The sequence below is a fragment of the Lathyrus oleraceus genome, chromosome 4 (genome assembly GCF_024323335.1).
Source record: "Lathyrus oleraceus cultivar Zhongwan6 chromosome 4, CAAS_Psat_ZW6_1.0, whole genome shotgun sequence".
Taxonomy (NCBI): domain Eukaryota; kingdom Viridiplantae; phylum Streptophyta; class Magnoliopsida; order Fabales; family Fabaceae; genus Lathyrus; species Lathyrus oleraceus.
Window position 1 is genome coordinate 320,931,867 of NC_066582.1, and position 6,167 is coordinate 320,938,033.

Consider the following 6,167-nt stretch of genomic DNA (forward strand, 5'->3'; position numbering starts at 1 on the left):
CATGCCAAAAAGAAGAAGAGAAATGATCTTGTATTGATTTAGGTTCTTTGCATGATTTAGAAAGCAATCTATCCTTAATGCAAAGTCATTCACTTGATCCATGATCAAGATGAATTAGATTTGAATCAAGGAAGATTAAACTTCCCTAATCAATGCTAACCACCCATCTTTAACTCATTGATCAAAAAAGAAGAAGAAGAAGAAGAAGAAGAAGATGAAGAATTAAAGTGCATTAAATGAAATGGAATGAGATAATCAACAAGCTATGACCAAAGATAGAGAGGATCAAGGTCAAACAATAGAAAACAGAAGCAAAATGAGAATTAGAAGTCAAGAAACAAATAAAATATTTTTGGCATTTTTAATATTTAAAATAAAACTTGAATTAAAATAATAAAGAAAGGTCAAACTTCAAATTCACTTCAAATCAACTTTGAAAATTCCAAGTGAATTATCCTAAGTTCAACAAGGTCAAACAAAGTTTGACAAAAAAATTCAGCATTTTTAAAAGTCAGAAACTATTTTTAATCAATTAAAAATGCATAAAAATAACCTAATTGAACTAAAATCTCAAATAAATCTCAAATCAATTAATGAATTGATGAGAATATTTTTCATATATCTATCATCATTCAAAGAGGTTGAGAAAATATTTTTGTATTTTTTGGATCTTAAAAACTATTTAAAATGAATTAAAAATAACCAGAAAAGAGAAAATTCATAAAAAATATCAAATGATAAAATAAAAAATATTAAAAATCATTTTCAGAAACTAGAAATTAAAAGAGAAATAATGCAATTGGTCCCATAATTTTTGGACCAATAATGAGAGAGATATGAATTTTAGAAAATGAAATGGAATTAAAAAATAGAATGGAAATTAAAATCAGAATTCAAAAATAAGGAAAAACGTGAGGCGTTGGATCAGGCTTATTAACTGAGCTGGCACATCAAACGTTCCTTAAGCGCGATGTGATACGGTGAACTGGCTTTATGTTTTTGCTTTGAAAAGCAATGTTGCGGATAGCAAGAGTCGCCACCTGTAAGACCCCAATTTTGTCCCTAAGATCCCTCATGGCATCATAACATATCATATCATTGCCTCAAGGATCATTGTGTACCTTTGCTTGCCTCCTAGTGGGTGGATATCTTTTGAGAGTATTTCTTGATCACCAAGCATGTCTTGCATTTGTATATCATTGCTTTTCATTTGTTTACTAACCAAAAGTACAAAAATATGTCATCTGACCTTGTTACTTGCAGCCGAAGCAACCATTAGGTCAAGACAGTTAAAGATAGCCATTGAGCAATGGATGGTGGCCATTCTTGAAGAATTTGGGCACCATGATCATTCATCAAGAGTTCATATGAGTTGTGATATCATTTGGAATCAAGATCTCAAGTGGTAGAGGCTTGAAATTCATTAGAACATGGCTCAGTCAACCAAAACCCTAGCAAAGTCAATTGTGGTCAACTGTGCATTTAATTAGGGATTTGAAGGTGGGAGATGGTTGGAAAGACCTCATTCATGTCCATACAAGTCTCAATTGACATTTCAAAGATCATCATTGAAGGATTTGAGGTCAGACAAAAAGTTTCCAAAAATAGTAAGTGACTTGTAATTTCAAACTGCCAAAAATGGAAAGGTCTTCTCCTCAAAATTACATGTCCAATAAGGCATCAAATCAAATTTTGTCCAACATGAAAGTTGAAGATCTTGCTCTCACCTTTCCAAAAAGTCCAAGAACACTCATTTCTCATTTGTGGTTGGCAAGTTATGATCAAATCATTTTCAAGAAAAGTTGAACTTCAAGGAGGCATAACTTTTGAACCAAAAGGCCAATTCATGTGATTCTTTTTTGAGCAAACTCCATTTGACATGAGCTATCATAATCCACCATTACATTTCATCAAAAATCATCACATAAAAAGTCCATTTTTCAAGTGAATCAATTTGAATTTTGGTGGGAAAAAAGGTGATTTTGAAAAGTACACATGATTTTCACTCCAAACCAATTGCAATGGCCTTAAAACAGAATTTTGGACTTGCTGCAATTGAATTTCGCACTGTTCCATTGGTACATGATCATAAGGTTGGTTTTGACATTTTGGCATAACATGCTTATTTCACTTAATCCATTTTCATTTTGCTAATCATGTTTAACTAGCTGGATTAACAGGAACTATAAAGCACTAATCATAACAGAATTCTAGAGGAACAATCACAAATTCAGATCCAAACTCGAAATTTTCTCAAATCTCTCAAATTCTCTCAAACTTTTTTTCACTTTGTTCATCAAATTTCACCCTTCTTTTTGCTTGTGCTTGTGTTGATCATCATCTACAGGTGTTATTGGAGATCTGTTGAAGAAGAATTGTGGAAAATTCTTGAAGATTGCAACTGTTGAAGCTTGAGCATGTTCATGGCATTTTGAGATTTCTTCGAGTTTAAGCACTGTTGAGCTGAAGCCTTGCCTTCATTCATCTTCTGCATCATCATAGATCATCTGTTTGCATGATTGGAGCCTTGAAACCAGCAAATCAAGTTTCTACATCTTCATCAAGGTGAAATTCGATTGCTCTAATTCTTCCAATTGCCATGTGTATCTAATAGATCTTTTGTTGCTGAGCATGATGAACTTTGAATCGTGCATTTTCATTAGGTTTTGAGAAAGATATCTTGATTTAAAGTTTGGTTGTTAGAACTTAATTTGATCGATCCTTTTGATATGAGTAAAATTAGAACAAATCAATGCTGGATTAGTGTTGTGCATGTTGAGATGATTCGATCCATATAATTTTTATGCATTTCTGTGAGAGTTGGATCTTGGTGATGAAGAACAGTATGAACATGCTATGAATGCTAGGTTTTCGTTTCCAGATGCTCCTTTGATCCAGTTGCCCGCGCCTTTGCATGTTTTTCCTTGTTTGTAAGCCATGTGACCAATAGCAGCGCGCCACATATTTAAATGAAACGCAAAGTTTCATTAGGCGCGCGCTCCATTTTGAAATTCGACATGGTTCGAATCCGGCCTCAGGCATTCCACATGTTTGGCTTGTTATTTTTTCTCATATGTGTTAATCATGTTCATGCTTCCATTTCAATAACTCACAAAATAATAATCCAATCAACATGAGATTTTTTGTGCTATGATCCTTGTGATGTCTTCATTTTTTTGATGATTTTTAATAAATTTGTGCACGGCTGGAAAAAATAATTGCCTAGGGTTTGCTTTCACATGTCATTTCTTGCACATAGTTCATCATTTCATTTGTGAAATCATGATGCTTAATCCAAAATTCTTGAAATTTTACATGCATGATCTAGACTCATTCCTGGTCATTTTGGTATATAGTTTGTTATTTTTGCATTTCTGTATTGTGAGATATGATGTGATCAATCTAGGTGTGACAATGTGTGTCACACCATTTCTTGTTCACGTTGCTGATTTTATTTTCCATGCCTATTGAACTTGAATTGATCTGGATTTTTGCATGTTGATACTTATGGATGTTAAGTTTGCTTGTGATTTTTTGTGGATATTTTGAGTGCATTTCCAATTTGTTTGAGAATTTTCCCTCTGTTTGACCAATTGTAGACCTTTTGTGAGTCATGATCTTATATGATTTGTGAAATCCTTGGTGTTTATTGGATGGACCTAAAATTTGGCATGTGTGTTATAGACAGCTTGAAGTTTGCCATGGCTTTGGTCTCATTCATTTATCATGTTTGGTTTCTGTTTTATGATTGCTTGAAGTTGATGCATGATTTGGTGCCTTGTATGAGCTTGTTTGAGCATACCATGACTTAGGGATTTTAATTGACTTGCTTCCATTTATCCAATTGGCTTGATTTTTGGTATGTTGCTCATTGAATGTGTTCTGGTTAGACATGATTTTTTTTGGAATTTATTGAGTCATTTTGGTGTTGATATGCTTGTGTTCATTCTGTTTACCTCATTGAGCTTCCAACTTGCCTAGTTTGACATGATTTGCTTGTGAAATCATTTTGGTGCATAGTTTTGATATGAGACCAATTAGACTTTGTTCTTATTTGATTAATCTTGATTATGATCAACTTTCATGTTCTGTTTTGGTTTATTTCTCCTCCTTTGACCCTAGGCTTTGTCCTAGTGGTCTACTTCTCATGTTTGAGTTGTTTTTCAGGATAAAGAGCAATTGCTTTAAGGAGATTAATTCAAGTTGATTGAGTTTGGTTTATTTGATTGTTATGGACTAACTTGGTTTGTTTTGTAGGATGCCTCTAGCTCATTTGCTTTGAGCTTGTGCTTTGCACATGTGATTGATTGTGTTGACTGTTGTTTCTTATCTTGTCTGTTTTGACTTTGTGATTGGTGTACTGATTGTATTTGATTGATTTCAGGTACATTAGTTGCTAAGTTCATTTTGAACTTGTTGTTGCTTGGTTGCTTAACCAATTAGGTATACATCTTCTTCTTCATGTAGTCTGGAAGACCTGGCTTGTTACTTAGCCAGACACCTGTCTGAAGTCCTCCTTAAGAGGCAATGTTTGTGATTGTTTATCTTTGTCCCCAAGCAGGAAAAGTCCTTTTGATAAGGCAATTGGTAGATAGAAGAGATGTATAGTCCATCTCCTACTATTCTGTGTGTCTTCCCTTTGCTCACATTACATGTTGAAGCATTGTGGATCCTAACCCAAGATCTATAGAGTCATTAACTTGTGGAGAGAGTTCCAACTTTCTGAACTCCCACACATTCTATCATTTGAAGCTCTCCCTGACCAGGGATAAGAGCATGAGGCACACCCCTCATATCCTTTCATATGCTTCACCTTAACCCTCAATGTTAAGGTTAAGAGCACCATTCACCCCACTCCAGTTGACTTTAAAGTCTAACCCTTGATTGAGCCTAATTGCTTGGTTATAGTGTGTGCTAAATGACTTTGTTTGATTGATTGTTTGGTTCATATGTACATATTTGCTTGTTTGCCTCTGTGCATTTATCATCATTAATTGCTCATTATTGCATGAGCATCATTTCATATCTTTGTGATTTGTTTGTGTTGCCCATTGAGGACAACTGTAAGTCCATTCATTGGCCATTGTTCCTATGATTTGGAAGGGATAGAGTGTAAGACCATTTCATTTGGCAACTTATGTCCATTGCTTCTGTTTGTTTGTTGTATGTGAGGATGCAATTATAAGTCCATGTTGTTGGCATTTGTATTCCTATGATCATCCTTTGGAGGTTAGAGTAAGCCCAGATAGATTGGCATCTGACATCCATGATTTGTTTTGTTGAGTGAGATTGGAGTAAGACCATTTATTGGCATCCGGTATCATTGTTTTGTTTTAGGAGATTGGTGTAAATCCATTTATTGGTATCCGGTATCCGCTTTTGTTTGTGAGATTGGAGTAAGACCATTTCTTGGCATCCGGTATCATTGTTTTGTTTTAGGATATTGGTGTAAATCCATTTATTGGTATCCGGTATCCGCTTTTGTGTGTGAGATTGGTATAAGTCCATTGAGTGGCATCCGGTATCACCTTGTCTTTTATTTGCTTACTTGCTTTGTGGTTTCATTCCAAAGGACACACTTGAATCATCTTCTATATGATTTCAAGAGGTGAATTTTTAGGAAGTTTTACACTCCACTACCCATCCTTTTGTTTCTAATTCCCTTTTCACATTGTTGCTTTCAAAAACTTTGACTATTGTGCAAACATCTTCATGTCTTTTCAAATTAGAAACCTGGACCTTAAGTCCTTGACTTTTCAAACTTCACTTTTGTTAACACTTCTTTGAATTAATCTTAATCATACTTTGACCATATTTTATGAATACTCATAATCAATTAACTTCACCCATTCAATTGTTTTGTGGCTTTGTCCATTGTTGATATGTTTTCATACATTAGCCATAGGTTTCAATTCTCATAGTGGTTGATGTAAATCTCACCGCATCCTTAGTGAGTTGATTGTAAGTCTTCCATACTTATTATAGGGTTAACCCCTCACTAGTATGTTGAAGCTATCCTCGCATGGTGGATTTTTGGTCTTGGTTTGAGTTTTCTCCCGTTGAGAATGAAAAGCCTTAGTGCTCTTGTTTTAAAATGAACCCACTGATAATTTGGAAATCTTTTAGCCGAACTACGGCGTTTTGATCATTTACCTTTTCATGGAAAG